The sequence below is a fragment of the Protopterus annectens genome, chromosome 2.part1 (genome assembly GCF_019279795.1).
Source record: "Protopterus annectens isolate FY-2018-M chromosome 2.part1, PAN1.0, whole genome shotgun sequence".
In the NCBI taxonomy this organism is placed as follows: Eukaryota; Metazoa; Chordata; order Ceratodontiformes; family Protopteridae; genus Protopterus; species Protopterus annectens.
In genome coordinates this window covers 725,277,110-725,296,959 of record NC_056729.1, presented here as the reverse complement: position 1 = coordinate 725,296,959, position 19,850 = coordinate 725,277,110, and positions in this window count along the sequence as shown.

Genomic DNA, 19,850 nt, shown 5'->3' with positions numbered 1-19,850 from the left:
AGCTCAGCAATCTAAGAAACTCCATAGCATTCATGACCCTAGCTTTCCCTTAACCTAACGTGCTGCCTATCTTAGATCATCATTTAACAAGCATATCCTCTGTTAAATGAAACAAGCCCACAGTCACTTCTGTAGCTTGACATAACAATTTCAGCACTTTATATGTGTCCTCCTGCTTCTCCTTTGCTTTCAAGCAGTATCAAATCATTGTATAGCTCAAAAATATTTAAAAAACTATCATGTCTCTTCCCAGCCCTTCATCAATAAACAAACAAAAAAAATCATCTAGGTAGTTAGTAACTTGGAGTGGGTAACTAATGAGCTGGCAAATTTTCAATATTAACAAAACACCCACAAAAAAAAGAGAATGGCTTACACAACCTCATGTTCCTCATGTACACAATATCCCCTCACTCCCTACTCTAAATCCCCTTTAGCTACACCACTTTGTCCTTTCTCCCTGGCTGTACATTATGCCTAATCCTTACTTGTGCAAACATCCAGACATATGTTAATGAACAAAAGCATCTGCATGGGTAAACAATCATTTGATGTTTTGGCAGTCCTATAAGTATATTATCCATAAATTGCATTGTATAGAGTATTTCTCAAACCATGCTTTGCAACTTTTTTTTTGTAACAGTAAGGTTTTCTAGAAACATCATACAATAAATGTCTGTATTATCATATAAATCTGAGTTTATCATTCAGTATATAATTATTAATGGCAGTGTTTAAATTGAACAAGGTAAGATGTCTCTACATCCACACATAGTAATTTTTTGTAAACATAATAGGACAGATTCAATAAACACTACACAGTCTGCTAACATAGTAGCACACTGTTTTGTATTCAGTATGTGGCTCTACACGGTGTGTAGAGCCATACAACCACTGTAAACACTGTGGCATGTTAATTACAGCATAAGCAGCTGAACTGTATGCTAATCAGCCAATCCAAGATGGAGGAGCTATTCAAACTATAAAGCAACCATGTATTCTCAGTGCTGGTTTTCCCTGCAAACTCCAAAACCTACTGGAATACAGCCATAGAAATGAGTCTACACAGAAAGAATGTTAGGGGCTGCTGTTGTTTTAATTCATGTGTATGCAAAACAGGATGAAGTGTATGTTGCTGCTAATAGACCACTGCCAAGAAAGAGAAGAGTTTTCAGACCCTGTTTAATTTATCACAATCTGCATGAGCTAGAAATTGTAGAGTGCTACAGGGTAGAGACATACTACAGGAACTTCGCAACTTCTGTCATCCTCAACTCAGACCCAGGGCAAACAGAAGAGAACCAGTGCCAGTGGAGAAAGGGTTTGTGTAGCACTTAGAATTTTAGCTACAGGAACCTTTCAGAGACCAACAGGGGACATGCTGGGGGTGTCACAGGTATCATCATCCAGGATCCTCCATCAAGTCCTGAATGCTATACTCCAACATGCTAGGAAACACATATATTTTCCTCATACTCCTGAGGACAGGGCCACAAATATGCAAAAGTTCTACCCTGTAGCACACTACCCTGAAGTACTGGGTGTCATAGATTGTACACAGTAATGTTAAGGGAATCATCTTTAATGTGTGTGCTGGCATCCCAGGCAGTTACCAAGACTCACATATCTGGCACACCTCCCAACTGTATCAGATATTCACTAAGTGTGAGTGTGATATCCCACAGGGGGGTTTACTGGGGATACAGGTTATACACTGGAACAGTGGCTAATGATGCCCATCAGAAATGCACACACACACATTCTGAAGAATGCCATAATGAGGTACATGCTCAAACCAGAAATATCATAGTGTGTGTGTTTGGGCCGCTGAAGTTCCGGTTCCAGTGTCTAGATATAGCTGAGGGAGCCCTGCAGTACAACACATGTACTTGTGATGGCTGTGTACTCCTAGCATTAGACAGACATTTAATGGAAATAACAATAGAAGACTGTAAAGAGAAAACAGTTGCAACATTAGCACTTGTGATGTTGGTTAATAAGGATGTGCATCTGAGCAAGTAATATGTCCTGACAAACATGCTTATGCCATCAGTACATTTCTAAAAAATGTATACAGATAAAAGTAGCATTTGCTAATGTATATATATATATATATATATATATATATATATATATATATATATATATTAACATATTTTTCTTACTGACATTTTAGCATATTCAGTATATAGCTGAGAAATGCAAACATACCTTATCAAGATCAGTAGTCTTCTGTGCAGATAAATCCCAAAATAGTATCTTCTTTTGTGTTATACACATAAACAAGTCTCTTCACCTTTAGGTTCCCCAGTTACAAGGTTCCCTTTTTATAGTGTAGATTTAGGACTGTAAGCACGATGAAGATGCAATTGAGATGTGAATTCAATTGAATTGCTGAATACCAAATACTTGGCTCTGTGTATCACATGTAAACATAGTGCAGGCACTCTCTCAGTGCTTGTTGCTAATGGATTGCAACTGTGGATGATTACTGGTAGGGAGAAGGAAAACACAACAACAATTCAGACTCCCCGCTTTCAGTAGGTGTGTCAACCAGGTTTGACTCACAAAGTGTAGAAGTACTTGTATCAAGGTTTTAAATGTAAGAAAGCATCACTCATTTCACAGTTTCTGTTTAGTGATATCTAATCTCCCCTTCATTTCTTGACAAACTGTATTTTATTGTGATTTAATATCCTCACACATTTTAACAACAATGATACAGAATGCCTTACAGACTGCAGGTCTCAGGTTACTGGTCAGATAAAAAAAATGAGCAAGAAACTTAGAGAGGTGAGACAGAGCTGCAGGTATGCAAGCTATAGTCAGAAATGGTTGTGTGATCACTCAGTGCACTACTTCTGAAATTAATATATATATAAAAAACTGTCATTTTTTTAGTACTGCAGATGATGTTGCAGCTGGTTGTATGCACAATAATTTTAGTTCTCTGCTGCAAAGCTGTTTGTGTGGCAAAGAAGGATAAGACACCCTTACTGTGTTTTGAATGTCGCGGCTTGGTGTTCTGGGTTTCGGTCTACTGAGATTTCAGTAATCTCAAGTGGACCATATATATATGTATATATATATATATATATATATATATATATATATATATATATATATATATATATGTGTGTGTGTGTGTGTGTGTGTGTGTGTGTGGGATCCATACAGATCCCCGACGGCACTTTCTGCCAAGCAGAAATCACCGAACATACTTAACCAAAAGTGCTGTTCACCGAAGCTGCACTTTTGGATAAGTATGCTCGTTGTGCCGGTCGAACTATGGTGCGGTTTAGGGAAAATTCCATTTTCCACACTGTAGTGCGACCTCGGAGTGAGAATATAAAAGTAGGGTGTGTGGGGGGGGCACAGCCCCTACACAGGGGGTGCAGGGGGGCTTGCCCCCCCTGCATAAAAGAAGATTTATTGTTTTTTTTTTTTTAACGCACTTTAATGAAAGCGCTTTTTTGGTGAACGCGTTTTCATTAACATGCATTCAGTTATTGTGGTTTCACACTATTGAACTTTCGTTCAATAGTCCTAGATCCATATATATATATATATATATATATATATATATATATATATATATATATGAGTCTACTTCTAAATCCTGTAATTTCAGAATCCCAAAGAAGAAAATACCAAGACAACAATCGTGAAACTTCAAATAAAAAAACATGTAAGTTTTCTCAGGGCAAGTAAACACTTGCCCAAGATGGGGATTTACGCCATTTCCCTATTGCAGTGCAATCCAGGAGTTGGTATATATAGTATAAACACAAACAGAAGCACACTACACATAATACTTTCTCTGCAGAACACAATACATGTAATAGCTCACACACCAATGTCTCACCTGTGAAGCCCATAAGGCAAAACACACAGCCAAACATATTAGTCATAGGTTATTCCATCATGAGAGACACAGATGTCCCTCTCACCAGGCTGGATAAGGAGAAGGTCACAGTCAGCTGCCTGTCAGGTGCCAGGATTCACCATATCACACATGCACTCAAGTCTCTCAACAACAGGTACTGTTATAACTCCTTAATAGTCCATGTTGTGTGAATGACTTAAGACGTACCTCTCTGGACTATATGAAGAGAGACATGACTGAGCTCTTGGACTATGTGTCTCAAGCAGGTATATCCCTGGACTTAAGCCGTATTTTACTTTCAACTAGGACGTTGCCTCAATACAAACAGAAAATGATTGACTTCAATAATTGGCTTAGTTTCTGGTGTCATTCTATAAGGGGATCCAGTATCTGTCAGCCTGGGATGACATGACTGAAAGACCTAGATGCTTTGCCAGAGATGGTCTGGTGTTGAGGTTAAAGCTGCCAACATAAAAATGTCAACAAAACCCAAATTATATTAGTAGCACAACAGGGAGCATACTTGCTTTTGGTGCAGAAGGCTCTGGGTTCTACTCCCACATGAATGTAGATGGGAGTGCAGTGTCCTCTTTAAGGGGGATGGAGGTGCTGCACTCCTGAGTGTGTCCAACTTTGGGGTTGGGAGGGTGGCCTAATGGTTAAGGTGTTTGCCTTACAAACACAAGGTACAGGATTTGAATCTCACAGGGGATAATTGGTTAGGCTTAAAATGGCTCGCAATGGCAATTAGCCTAGTAGTAATCTAATCTATTGGAGTGAGTGTTCAAATCCAGACATACGTAGAAATATTTCATGTGTACCAACATAAATTTTGTAGTGTTGTTTTGTTAATACATTTCTTTTCTTCATTTCACCTAATTTCAACTTCTTTGTGTGTTTTATTTATTTATTTAACATTTGTTTACCTGGAAATTCCAAATTGGAACAAAGCCAATTTTCAGCAAGGCCCAGGGAGAAATGCTCCAGACACATGTCTTTGAAAAATGGGAGGAAACCGGAGCACCCATTGGAAACTCACATGAGTGCAGGGAGGACATGCAGACTCTGTACAGAAGGCACAACCCTGCCAAGAATCGAACCAGAGAGTCTCTTGTTGTGAGGCAGCAAAGCTACCGCTGAACCACTGTGCAGTTCAAATAAATGTCCATGTTTGCATGGTGTGTGACTTAACTCAAACAAGGGAAACAGAGGATCACAGTGAATGTCAGGTTTAGCTGTATTTATCTCATTTGTGCAATGCTTAGCAGTGAGAAAACCTGGACTAGTGGCCCACATAGGAAGCAGACAGAATACCTGCAGACAGGGCATAGGCAGTGTAAAGGTCAGAAAAGATACATTGTTGCAGTTTTTGTTTTCCATCACGTAAAACCACTAAGTGGAATTATTCAGAAGTTAGTAAGCTTCCCCAACACCTGCAGCCATTAAACACCTGAAGACAGTATGCAGACAGTCAACAATTTAAAATGGATGCATTCAATTAATTCTGTTGGCCACAGTACAAACACACTAAGCAATGTTGTGTACACTGAACTTAAGAAAGAATTGGGAATTATGCAACTGTTATATAACCATTTCTGTGGTAGCAGGTATAAGTGTAGGGCTGTAATACAGATGGCCCTTTGTTTTAATACAGGAAGTGCAACGTATTTTTACTGGTGTGACAGTCCAGTTTATAGCAATGAACAGGCAAATATACAAGTGTTATTTCAATATCCCTGTGGCAACATGTGTATGTGTAGGGCTGCCATACACATGGTCCTGGGTTCTAATATAGGAAAATTCCAGACATTTTTACTGTTGTTGCATTTCACATTATATTAACTATCACTTATAGTACTTTACATGTGAATGTAAATTGTGGAGCTGATATAAAATATATGTATTAGGGATAAAACACCTTCACTGTGTTTTCAAGGTTAATATGTATGACTGAGACAATACTGTCTACTATGTTTCTAAAAGTATAATTCTGTAAACTGGAGCTGGATGGCCTCTACACCTAAATAAGACACATACACAAATTAATCTATATACAAGAACCTTTGTCAGGTCAAACACATACATGGTTAATGCCTCAATCTGCATCTGCATATATCAATGAATCATGACTATGTCTGAGAAGCACTTCTTCTGAGGAAAAGATGATAAATCACCACTATGGAAATAAATGTTTTGTCCATTATGAATAAGATTAGATCCCACACTGTAAAAATCAATTTTAGGAATGTATAAAGCCAAACAAGCATGTGTCAGGTCAGGACATTCATGCCCCCAGTGCATGTCAACAAAGTTAAATCACCTAAGTTACAACAGTAGACATCCCTCACACTAATGTCAGGTGTCAGATTAACCTTTCAATTTCAAAAATTACTTTCCTTCCTGCTTGGCACTCTTGCTGTCTGCTTCATATCATGCAAAAAGGGTTAGCATCATTGCTTGGGTTTGCAATGTAACAGTAAATGTGATAACAGGAATTGGCATTAATCATTATTTGCTGTTGTTCTACATTTGAGATTAGACATGTCTAGCATTAGAGTGAAAGGTGCCCAATTTAGGGCATAGAGGTGGGGTGTTCACGAGTCTGGAATATTGGACTCCTTGCAAAGCTCCACAGCCAAGGGTATCTGCAGGGGGACTATTTTGTCTCCCAGTACAAGTCTGAAACTTGAAATGGTCTGGCCAAGGATGCATCCAGTGTGACTGGTATCCCACACACTGTGAACAGTGTAGGTACCACTTCAATGACCTAAAAAGGTGTAAGAAGGATACTCTCAACCAGTGTTTGGATGAGTTTCAAACTAACAACATCCCACAGTTATGTAAGTATGTTAATAAAGATAATTTATAATATATAGAAAGTAAAATGAATGTAGGCAAGACTGGTATGCATAATGCTCTTCTTTTCTTTTCCTTTCTTCTCACAGCTAATGCTGAAATTGAGCTGGATAGGCAGGTTCATGCAAATTGCCTGGAGGGACTGAGGGAGGCAAGTGGCATGTATGCTGCACAACAGAAGTATGTTTGTAGCTTTAAAAGTGAAAAATAGATGTTTTTGTTTTCTATACAGTAGTAGCAAACTAAGCATGCATATCCTAAGTATAAAAGTAAATATGCATTCATAAGTCTGTAGCACAAACCAACCTTAGGAGTCAACTGTAAGACTGTAGTCAGAGGTTGTGGCCTCAAATACCATGAGTAACAACTATACAATAGTTAATTTCTTTAATAATATTTCATAAATTAAAATCAATATAAGTGGCATAAATAAACTGCTAACTGTAATCGGTATATAATTGGACCAAGCATATGTGTAATATATGCACATTGCAAGGATTACTTTGAGCAATACATAATTATAGTTTGTAGGTGTTAGGAGGTATACTTAAATCTAAAACAGGTACCAGCACGATGAAACAATGAAGCCATAGTAAAAGCGAGGACCGAGGACATGAATTTTATTAGACACTGAATAACACGTTTCAAATACTCCACATTAACGTACCAAGTTTGCATTTTCATTTAGAAACACTTCTTCAGATGTGGGCTAGTAAAAAAAAATACATCAATTTAAACTTTCATACACATGACATCATTAAAATTCCAACCAATGAATGTTTGCTTAATACATACATATTCATGCTATTAAAAGCAGAACTAAATTAAAAACATCATAAAGTAAATGCAGGGAACTAGAAAGCATTAAATAATTCATTAAAATATAAACCAAAACTGAGTGAATGAATATGTATTAAAAACACTGCATAAAATAGAAATTCCATAGTATTGTTATATAAAATTTAACCTTAATCTAAAATTTCTATTAATATTTACAAGTGAATTAAAAGCTTGTAAAAACACTTATAAAACACACTTGTTAAAACCCTTCTTTGGAAAGAAGCAATATTCTAAATTGTTCCAAAGTGTAATTTATAATTTAGCTGATCTTAACTTGAGTAAGGGAGCTATGGAAATATGTTCAATCAAACCTGGCCAACTATTAGCTTGTAATGTTAGTTTCCACCAAACCTCCCTGTACTCAATTTTCTCTTCCCACATACCACCTCGTGCATCCAAGTTTACCTTTTCCACTACAAAAAATAGGTAATGAGCATGTGTACATGACTGTTTGTGCTTATATAGCGCATTATTCTCCTTCCCATTCTGAATGTCATACATGTGCTCATATATCCTTCTTTTGAGCTTTCTCTAGGTCTTTCCAATATAAAAAGCCTGACATACTTGACACAGGGCTAGATATATGAGACCATTGGTATCACAATTTGAATAACATTTACTTAATAAACTTATGTTTCTAGATGTTACCGTTACTTTAACTTTGTTTATTATCTGCTCACACTGAGAACAATGACTGCATTTGTATGTCCCAGTTTTTTATTTTTTCCCCATACTTCTGTACTATGATTCATTTCTAAAATGTTTTTCAAGAACTGGCATTTCTATAGACTACCTTTAATCTATCATTTGGGATTTCCAGGTCTGTAAAAGCCAAAAAACCTGTTCCACTCATTTTCTAAGATGCTTCTGACCAAATTACAGCTGGCATTGTACTCTATAACTAATGCCCTCTCAAAATTTTCTTCTTTGTGTGTTGTATTAGTGAAATCACTCAAAGTCATCTTACCTAGAATAGGTTGGAATCTCCTTTTCCTACCTCTAATAACTTCTTCCTCAACATGTCTGAGCAAAATCTCAGGGTAATCCCTTGCCTTGAACATTTGTCTTAGTAACTCAATTTCTTTTGCAAAATCCTCATCATCAGAAGTCATTCTGCTTGATCTGATGTATTGCCCCTTCACAATGCTCTTCTTACAATATGCAGGATGACCACTGTTAAAACGCAAAAAAAAGTTACAATAAGTGCTTTTTCTGAATACTTTGGATTTATAAATATTATCTTTTCTATATATTTCTATAGCTAGGTATTCTAAATTGTCATGACTGACTCTGTAAGTGAATTTCAAAAAAGTAGTACTATTATTTAAAAAAATTAATAAATTCTACAATTTTATCTTCAGTAGATGTCCACAAGACACATATATCATCCAGAAAATGTTTGTTTGAAATCCAGCAGTCCCTATATATTGAATTTAAGACAAATTTCTCTTCCCACCTTGCCAGAACCAAGTTAGCATAGGTGGGGGCACAAATTGCACCCATAGCTACACCCTTTATTTGGTGAAAGTATTCACCCTTGAAAAAAATGTAGTTGTATTTTAAAACCAAGTCTGTTAATTGCAAAATCAAGTTACATTCATCATTAAAACCAGGCAACAACGTACAGGAGACCAAATTGGCAGTGCAATATATTCAAAATCAGTTATGTTCTGACTAATCTTCCTCAGTGGTAAAACAAATTACCAACATGAAATTACAGGAGCACAGTCCATAAAAAAGGTCAGTTTTCAATTCACCAAAAGATAGTCCAAATGAAGATGGATATAAACTGGTTTAATACTATAAGATATTATAAACGGCAAGCGCTTTCACCACATGGGCTTCCTTAGGCCAAACACAATCAATTTTTAGTTAAATGCTTATATACTCTGTAATTTAATGACATCACTTCCTCACAATCAATTAATTTAGTTCATGTAAAAATCAAAAACAGGAAAAAACTCATATTCACACTAAAAATTTTAAACAATGGTGAATCATAAGCTTAAACCAATCGACTCACAATTGCACTTGTTAAACCCAATAAAAACTATTAAAAACATATATTTATAAAAGTATAATATAATAGTTGATTCAAATTACACATACCAACTAATAAACAACAATAATAAAATAAACTTCAAACATCCTAATGATCTATATATATTCAATTATAAATCTTTTAAACAACTAACTAATTACCAAACTGGCCTGAGTAACAAATTCCTTATAACCCGAACTGGACCATAAAATTATATAAATACAACATATGACAAAGATAAATTCTGACCTTTCCGCACTAGTCCATAACAGATATTAGCTACTACTATCATATAAAAAAATATATAAAAAATATATATACATATAAATATATATATATATATATATATAAATATATATATAGAATAAAGCCTACTTCCTAATTTGTTTACCTTTCAAAATGGGTCTGATGGGAACTCTATCATTTAACCCAGGCTCTCGGTCAGCTCTTAATCTAATGATCCATTTAGCTTCATTTTGTTCAGTCTTATTCCTGATGTCCCCCCTCCTAATGTTGGTATAATTCATTTGGACAACTAGGAATTTAAATTTATGGTTAGACGATGTTTCAATAACATGTTTGGAAAGTGCATTTTTATCAGATTTTATCCTGATGTTATATAAATGTTCTCTAATTCTGTCTTTTAGTCTTCTGTCGGTCTTGCCCACATAAAAAGCTGGGCAAGCCCCACAAGTAGCCAAATAGACAACATGCTGAGAATCACAATTAGCCTGAATATAAAAGTTAAAACATCGTGATGTTATAGGATGTACAAACCTAGCTGAACTATCTATGAATTTACAATAACTACATCTTTGGCATGGTCTTGTTATATTACTCATATTCCCAAGCTGAGGTCTATACTCCAACCTGTTAGAGCTACATAACATCCTATATAAATTAAGCCTATTTTTATAAGTGAATTTCGGATGACCACCTACAACCTCACAAATACTAGGGTCAACCTTTAATATGTCCCAAAACTTCAAATAGGCATTCCTAATTTCATTTACATCTTGTGTATGATATATACATGCTTTTATTTCATCTTCATATACTCTGTTTTCTTTCTCTAGAGTCAAAATCTTCTGATTGCTATCAGCAAAATAAGGAAAAGCCCTCCCCTTCCTAAGTAGGTCCACCCCTAGGAGACCCTGATTAATTTCTTCAGAGCTATACAATCTCTCAACCAGTTTCTGTTTAAGATCTAACAACTCAGTTTCATAGCCTGTATCAGAGGAGTTCAAACAAGAAACCCTCATGGCTTGCCCTCAAACAATATTTCTGAAGATGAATCTCAGATGCATGCTAGACCTATGTAACAGGGCATTCCTACAGCATGCTTTCCTAAATACTTATTTAAGAGACCAATTTAAGAGACCACTAGGCATTCTCTCAATGAACACATCTAAATATGACACAATATGTTCAGTTGCCATCATAGTAAATTTCAAATAACTTGTTAATGCATTCACTTGTTGTAAAAATTCATATAATTCTGTTTTCCCAGAATTCCAAATAAGGAAAAGGTCATCCACAAAATGCACCTAAAATATTGGTTTGGGTTGGGTTAAAAGTACTTTTCTTTGTTAATATTCCCTGTTCTAGTGATCTTTCTTGTTTAAAAAGAATTTGAAAATTAATTTTCCTAGTAAAACGTTTGATATCTAATAGAGTTTTAGTTAAATTACCCCTCTTTGTAGGGATGAGTTTTTTTTATACCTTTTGACAGTAAACTAAAATGCTCTTTCGTTAGGGTGACATCACTAAAATTATAAATACTAAAATTGTCGCAAATATACATAAAATTATTGAATTCATCCGGTTTGATATTAAAATGAACCAAGTTGAGGGGGTACATTGTAACGTTAATACCCCCCCCTCCCTCTTCCTTTCCCTCCCCGAAAATTCTGAAACTGTTGATGTCTTTGTTCCTCTTTATTGTGAATTATCTCTGATCTACATACAGGGGGAAAGTCATTAAAATCATCCAACTCATAAATTTGTTCACCTACACTCGCATTGTCAAAGTTGATATTATCATCACCCTACCCGATTAAACTCATTTTCACCCCATCTAAAATTGGACTTTGGTTTTGGATAACTGTTGTCATTTTTGTAATCATTATATCTCTTTCTAATTTCTTAATTTTTTTTCCTAATTAATTCCTCACATTGTTCATGAATTTCACTCCTAATATTATCATATTTTTGCCTTTCTGATAGTATCGTGTGAATGAGGTCATCTTTAATTCCTTCATTTAAAGCCTCGATTTCCAATAATAAATCAGCTTAACTCTGTTATTTTCTTCAATCATAAGTTTTAACATATCTAGCCCACATCTGTTGAACAAAGCAATTAATTCTTTATAAAAATTGCTCCCATAAATCACATTATTTGGGAACTTATAAATTCTAAGTCCCTTAGGGACAATGCCCTCTAAAATACATTCCTTTAGATAATCATTTTCAATTTCAAGTCTTTTAAACTTGAACAGCAATTTACTAAAATGTGACAACTTGTTTTTATAAGACTCCATAATAGGGCCCGTTTTGTTCACCGTTTCTTTAAATTTTTTTGCATAACTAACCTGGAGCCAGTCCTTCAGTTCTGGTTTGTTTATAGTCCATTTGTTAAAGCCTGCCTCATTCCCCTGCTCCGCTGGAATACCACTTGGATCCATTTTTACCTCCTCCAGTCCCAGCAAACAGGCTCGTGCCTTTTAGAATACCAGGTGTCTGATTACGTAGATGTAAGATGTACGTAGATCAGAGAGAATTCACAATAAAGAGGAACAAAGACATCAACAGTTTCAGAATTTTCGAAGAGGGAAAGGAAGAGGGAGGGGGAGGTATTAACATTACAATGTACCCCCCCGACTTGGTTAATTTTAATATCAAACAGGATAAATTCAATAATTTTATGTATATTTGCGACAATTTTAGTATTTATAATTTTAATGATGTCACCCTAACGAAAAAGCATTTTAGTTTACTGTCAAAAGGTACAAAATTCATCCATACAAAGAGGGGAAATTTAACTAAAACTCTATTAGATATCAAACTTTTTACTAGGAAAATTAATTTTCAAATTCATTTTAAACAAGAAAGATCACTAGAACAGGGAATTTTAACAAAGAAAAGTACTTTTAACCCACCCCTGCACCCTCAGATCAAGAGAGTCATATTAGACAGAATTTCAATAAAACCAGGTTCAAACAAAATTTGAACTTAGATAAAATGAGAACCTTGACTGAACTTAGAATGAATAAAAACTTAAGAGTGATGAAGCCAGACAAGGGAGGGGGTATCATTTTAATGGATAATGTGCTCCCTGAGGCAAAAATGAACGTGATCTTGAGGGACACTGATAAGTATTCAAGTGTATCTAAAAATGAGATTAATATATCTTATAGAAGAATAGACATGGACCTGGAAGATCTCCTTTTTGACGGCTTGATAGATCACAGAACTTTTAGTTCTTTGAAAGTGGAAAAACACAGAATTTCCAGTATATTCGGCACTCCAAAGATACATAAAAATTCTACTGATCCACCATTAAGACCTATAGTATCAGCAGAGGGGTCTAAAACTTTACCCCCAGCAAAGCTTGTAGATACTAAACTCAAACCATTATGGTTAAAGAGAAACAGCATTTTAAGAGATTCTTGGGAATTCCTGAGAGGTTTTAAACAGGAAGAATTTATGAAAAGAATAGTTTTTTATCAATAGATGTTATTGATTTGTTTTCCAGTATACCCCATGACTTAGATCTTGAGCTTTTGGAAGAGATTATTTATGAGGACAAGACTTTAAACAATGATGAATGTAACTTGGTTTTGCAATTAACAGACTTGGTTTTAAAATATAACTATATTTTTTGCAAGGGTGAATACTTTCACCAAATAAAGGGTGTAGCTATGGGTGTAATTTGTGCCCCCATCTATGCTAACTTGGTTCTGGCAAGGTTGGAAGAGAAATTTGTCTTAAATTCAATATATAGGGACTGCTGGATTTCATACAAACGTTTTCTGGATGATATATGTGTCTTGTGGACATCTACTGAAGATGAAATTGTAGAATTTATTAATTTTTTTAAATAATAGTACTACTTTTTTGAAATTCACTTACAGAGTCAGTCATGACAATTTAGAATACCTAGCTATAGAAATATATAGAAAAGATAATATTTATAAATCCAAAGTATTCAGAAAAAGCACTTATTGTAACTCATTTTTGCATTTTAACAGCGGTCATCCTGCATATTGTAAGAAGAGCATTGTGAAGGGGCAATACATCAGATCGAGCAGAATGACCTCTGATGATGAGGATTTTGCAAAAGAAATTAAGTTACTAAGACAAATATTCAAGGCAAGGGATTACCCTGAGATTTTGCTCAATCATGTTGAGGGAGAATTTATTATAGGTAGGAAAGGGGGATTCCAACCTATTCTAGGTAAGATGACTTTGAGTGATTTCACTAATACAACATACAACGAAGAACATTTTGAGAGAGCATTAGTTATAGAGTACAATGCCAGCTCTAATTTGGCCAGAAGCGTCTTAGAAAATGAGTGGAACAGGTTTTTGGCTTTTACAGACCTGGAAATCCCAAATGATAGATTAAAGGTAGTCTATAGAAATGCCAGTTCTCTGAAAAACATTTTAGAAATGAATCATAGTAGAGAAGTATGGGGAAAAAATAAAAAAACTGGGACATACAAATGTGGTCATTCTTCCCAATGTGAGTGGATAATAAACAAAGATAAAGTAACGGTAACATCTAGAAACATAAGTTTATTAAGTAAATGTTATTCAAATTGTGATACCAATGGTGTCATATATCTAGCCCTGTGTCAAGTATGTCAGGCTTTTTATATTGGAAAGACCTAGAGAAAGCTCAAAAGAAGGATATATGAGCACATGTATGACATTCAGAATGGGAAGGAGAATAATGCGCTATACAAACACAAACAGTCATGTACACATGCTCATTACCTATTTTTTGCAGTGGAAAAGGTAAACTTGGATGCACGGGGGTGGTATGTGGGAAGAGAAAATTGAGTACAGGGAGCTTTGGTGGCAACTAACATTACAAGCTAATAGTTGGCCAGGTTTGAATGAACATATTTCCATAGCTGCTTACTCAAGTTAAGATCAGCTAAATTATAAATTACACTTTGGAACAACAATTTAGAATATTGCTTCTTTCCAAAGAAGGGTTTTAACAAGTGTGTTTTATAAGTGTTTTTACAAGATTTTAATTCACTTGTACATATTAATAGAAATTTTAGATTAAGGTTACATTTTATATAACAATACTATGGAATTTCTATTTTATGCAGTGTTTTAATACATATTCATTCACTCAGTTTTGGTTTATATTTTAATTAATTATTTCATGCTTTCTAGTTCCGTGTTTACTTTATGATGTTTTTAATTTAGTTCTGCTTTTAATAGCATGAATAAGAAGTGTTTCTAAATGAAAACACAAACTTGGTATGTTAATGTTGAGTATTTGAAATGTGTTATTCAGTGTCTAATAAAATTTTTGTCCTTGGTCCTTGCTTGTACTGTGGCTTCACTGTTTCATTGTGCTGGTACCTGTTTTAGGTTTAAAGGTTTATTTTGGTACCTTGTTCCTTGTTTTTTGGATTACAGGTATACTTAAATATTATACTTCATATAAAATAGTTGTATAATTGTGATTATGCATTGCATGTCACATATGATGGTACCAATTTTATCTCTTTTGTTCTCTCACCCCAACCTTTATCTCATTTTTAATTTTCTATTATGTGTCATCAAAATGTCTCCATGTCATCCATCTGTAACAAATAACTAAATGCTTTACAGCACAGTGAGATAGTCCAGCCCCATTAGGCCAGCCTGCCCCCTCTCCACCGGCTCCAGCACCAATGCCCAGCACATCAGGGACCCAAACTGGCAGTTCTGCTTCTGCTGCCCCTGCACTACCTGCACCCTCAGGTAGCACTATCCCAGCAGCTGGTGCTGTGATACCTTCCTGGTGTACTAGTGGAGGTGGGGATTTCATCATCTGCCAGAAGATGTTAGGGTTGGTGCATAGCGTCATGTACAGCACCATTGGTGTATGCCTATGGCAAATAGAGAGGCCAATCACCCTCATGGTCTGTAGGAGGAGAAGATGTCAAGAACTCCAGCAGGTAGCAGAGTAAGGGGACAGTGATGACAGTCCTGCAGGTGAGGACTAGAGTCTTACTGTTTCCATGTTTGATGGACATGAGCTTGCATTGTCACATCCTTCACTCCAATCATGGTGTCCCCAACCTTTTGTGTCCCTCACCATCCCTGTGTCTTGTCTTGTTTTCTCTGTTTGTTTCCATTTGCTTCATCACCTACTCAGCTTACTTGACCAAAAAATACCGGCATCCATTACTCAGCATTCCTCTCATACTGAAATAAAAAAAAAACAAAATGAGCAACTGTCCCACAAAAAAAAACGTCCCATGCATAGCTCTCCATTTTGCACACATATCTTCTTCACACTTGATTTAGTCCAATTGGCTATACATGATTGTGTTGTCGTCACCCCACTTTGTGGAGGTGACAGTCCAATTCAGCTAATATTCTGCAAATATTTTTTGTTTTACACTGTTGAAGAAATGGATAACTATGGTTCTTTCCTACTTCCCTCCTGCACATTCCTATATTGCTTTCCATGTATTCTTCCCCCTGCTTGCCTCACATTTTGACACTTTCCTGTCTACCCCATTTTAACTCCTACAATTGGGTCAAAAAGTAGAATTACACACAATGCACGTAAGTTCCAAAAAAAGCAAAAGAGCCCTTAATTTTTTGGCTTCTATGTTTTTGCTGAGTTTGGCATTGCATACCAATGCCAAGAGAAGGTGAAATTATCTTTCTTAATGTTTAAACACACTGTGCTACATCAACACACAGTAACACACAGTGAAGGTAGTGTAAAATATGATTTCATTGCATTATTACTACTTATTTATAAGTATTATATACACCTGGATTCAAACCGTATATCACCTGGGTTCAAAAAGAAAGTGTCGATGCATTTACACCTGCTGCCACAGAGTCAGATAAGCAGCAGGTGCATTTTATACACTCAGAACTAACTCTCATAATTTTAACAATGAGCCTGTCATTTGTGTACTGCTTAACTATGAGCAAACAGAGAAAGCAGCAGAAATGTGTATCTCACATGGCCAAACACTTTGCCAGCTATTGTGCAAACCCATTGCTTGGTGCTAAGCTTTGCAAAGTAGAGAATAGCAAGTATTACTTTTGTTTACTGTCTTTTTAGTGTTCATGACATAAAAATAAATGTAGAACCAGAAAAAAATAAAGGCCCTATCTAAGAAAATGTCAGATATTTAGAATGCAGCCATATGTTACCTCCCCCCATGCACTGCACCCCTGGTATCTCAGTACTTGTTCACAAATATACCAACTCCACTACATAAATTAATAACAAATGTTGTGCTATATACCATGCACATCTTTAGAATGACAATACACATTCAGATTTTGCAGTATGTGAAGTAGTATGAACATCTTTTTGCATATAATATGTCAAGCTGTCTCTTTAATTATACCTGCGCATTAGAACACAGCCACCAAATACTACACATTGCACACTCATCAATCTGATAACATGCAGAACTTGAAATATCTTGACAGTTGAATATGCCTGCAAATCCATTTCATGCAGGCCTTGCAACATCTTCTCTCCAATGTCCAGTGCTGATGTCATTCACCATAAGTTATCCTGCAGCCTTGTAAAAGTCAGACTTGTGCTGTGGCCCTTGCATAAAGTACTGAGTTCTCTAGTCCGTGTACTTAGTTAGGGGTTCTGATCTCAATGCAGTCAACTGGGTGGTGTGTGTGTGTGTGTGTGTGTGTGTGTGTGTGTGTGTGTGTGTGTGTGTGTGTGTGTGTGTGTGTGTGTGCGCACGCGCGTGCGTGTGTGTGTGTGTATGTCTATCTAGTTGGAGGAGCATTAATGTGTATCCAACAGTTACCACTCCAATCCTATGGATTGACAATATTTTGACACTTGCACATGCCTGCACATCCATTTCATGCAGGCCTCTCAACATCTTCTCTCCAGCATCCAGTGCTAATGTCATCCACCATAATTTATCCTGCAGCTTGTAAAAAAAATAGACTGTGCCATGGTGCTTGTGTAAAGTTTTGAGTTCTCTAGTCTGTGTACCTAGATAGGTAGGGGTTCAGTTCTCACTGCAGTCAGTTGGGTTGAGCACTTGCTTGACATTACAGAAAGCATTTTACAGCAGCATGTGGGACACTGCTATTAGCATTTTCTCCTTTCTAGACAGTGGTGATGTCATCACCTCTAAACTGCTATCTGACCCTCTCCAAGGCAGACTTGAGCTGTGGTGCTTGCCTTAAATACAGAGTTCTCTAGTCGGTATACCTAGATAGATAGCAGTTCTGTCCTCACTGTAGTCAATTGAGGTGTGTGTGTGTGTGTGTGTGTGTGTGTGTGTGTGTGTGTGTGTGTGTGTGTGTGTGTGTGTGTGTGTGTGCACACACTTGTTTGACCTCACAAAGAGCATTATATACCAGCATGTGTGACACTGCTGTTATCATCTTTCTCTCAGCGGTCTCAGCTGATGTCATCATCTATAGGTGATTTGCAGATGTGCAGTATTCTCATCAGTGCAGGGTTGGAGACTAGCCTGCAGGCCAGGCATAAGTCACTTCATCCCATATGGCAAGCTGCTGTAGGTATCTGGTGAGATACATGCAAAAGGGAGCATTATACTCTATTAATGATTTGATGAGGTTCAAATACAATGCTGTTATATCATCCTCAGATCTGAATGCTATGGCCTGACTTATTTATTTTATTTTATTTTATTTTATTTATTTAAATTTGTTGACCGGGAGTGTCCGACTGGATGTGGGTCCATTTTCAGCGGAGGCCCGGGGAGAAAAGCTCCACAGTAAAATAAACAGACAGTAGTTACATTGGATTACATAGCGATTAACAATTTAACATAGAAATTACTTACAACATATTTACAGATGAAGAACATAGTACATCAGTAGACAACTAGAATCTTTATCTGTGAAGTACATAACAGGCATTAACAAATGTAACAATGAGAAGTTCCTGCTGTATAATAAGTACTAGGTTTATGAGCATCTGAGCTTGCTATAATCAAGGTAGTTAGTGGAGTGGAAAGAAAGGTAGTAGTTGGATGGGGTGGATGATATTAGAGTGGGAGTTGCAAGGGCATAGCCAGCATGTTTTAGGTGCACTTTTAATAAAGTTTTAAAGTTGGTGCATGATGGTACGGAGGTAATTGTGGGTGGGAGTGAGTTCCATAATTTGGCTATGGCGCAAGAGAATAGTGCTTCACCAGCAGAGTTATTGGCTTTAGTGATCTGCAAGTGATTTTTGTTGCTGGATCTTAGTGGTCTGGTGGTGTGATAGGGTTGGAGTAGATTCTGGAGGGAATGACGTGCACAACATAGCCTTTCCGTACCACTGTGGACACTTGGCGGTCAAAGTTCAGATTGTTATCTACATCTGTTCCTAGGTCTTTTACCACTGGATTTCAGCATAGGGAGAGTGTTGTCAATGCTGTAATTAGCAGAGAATTCCACTTTGCAGAAGGCCAAAATAAAGACACATTTTTGCATTTATTTGTAGACCATGAGGCTTTGGCACCAATCATTTGTCTGTATTAGCCCCTCCTGTAGTATGCTATCATCATTGGTGGAGTCAGTGATTGCACCCAATATGCAATAATCTGCAAACTTGATATGTCAAATGTCATATTCTTTAGCCTGGACTGTCAAGAAATAGATTCCAGACAGTAAAGGGCCAAGCACAGATCCTCAGGGTAGGTCAGTGGTGAGAGCTGTACTGGTAGAGGTGGATTCACCAACTTTCACAGTATGTGTTCTGTTGGTGAGCCAGTTGGCTAACCATCTAGTGATATAATGGTTAATTCCCAGCTGGGAGAGTTTCTCAATGATACCTGAGTGGAGGATTGTGTCCAAACCCAATGCCAGATCAAGACAGGCAGTATGCACTTTATTACCTTCATCCAGGCCTATCACACAGAATCAGTGAGATGTGACAACATCACAGATCGCCTATAGCATGATTCAACCCATGCATCTATCTGACAGAGTTGGATACACACTTCAACACACCCTCCACACAGAATATGTTCCTAT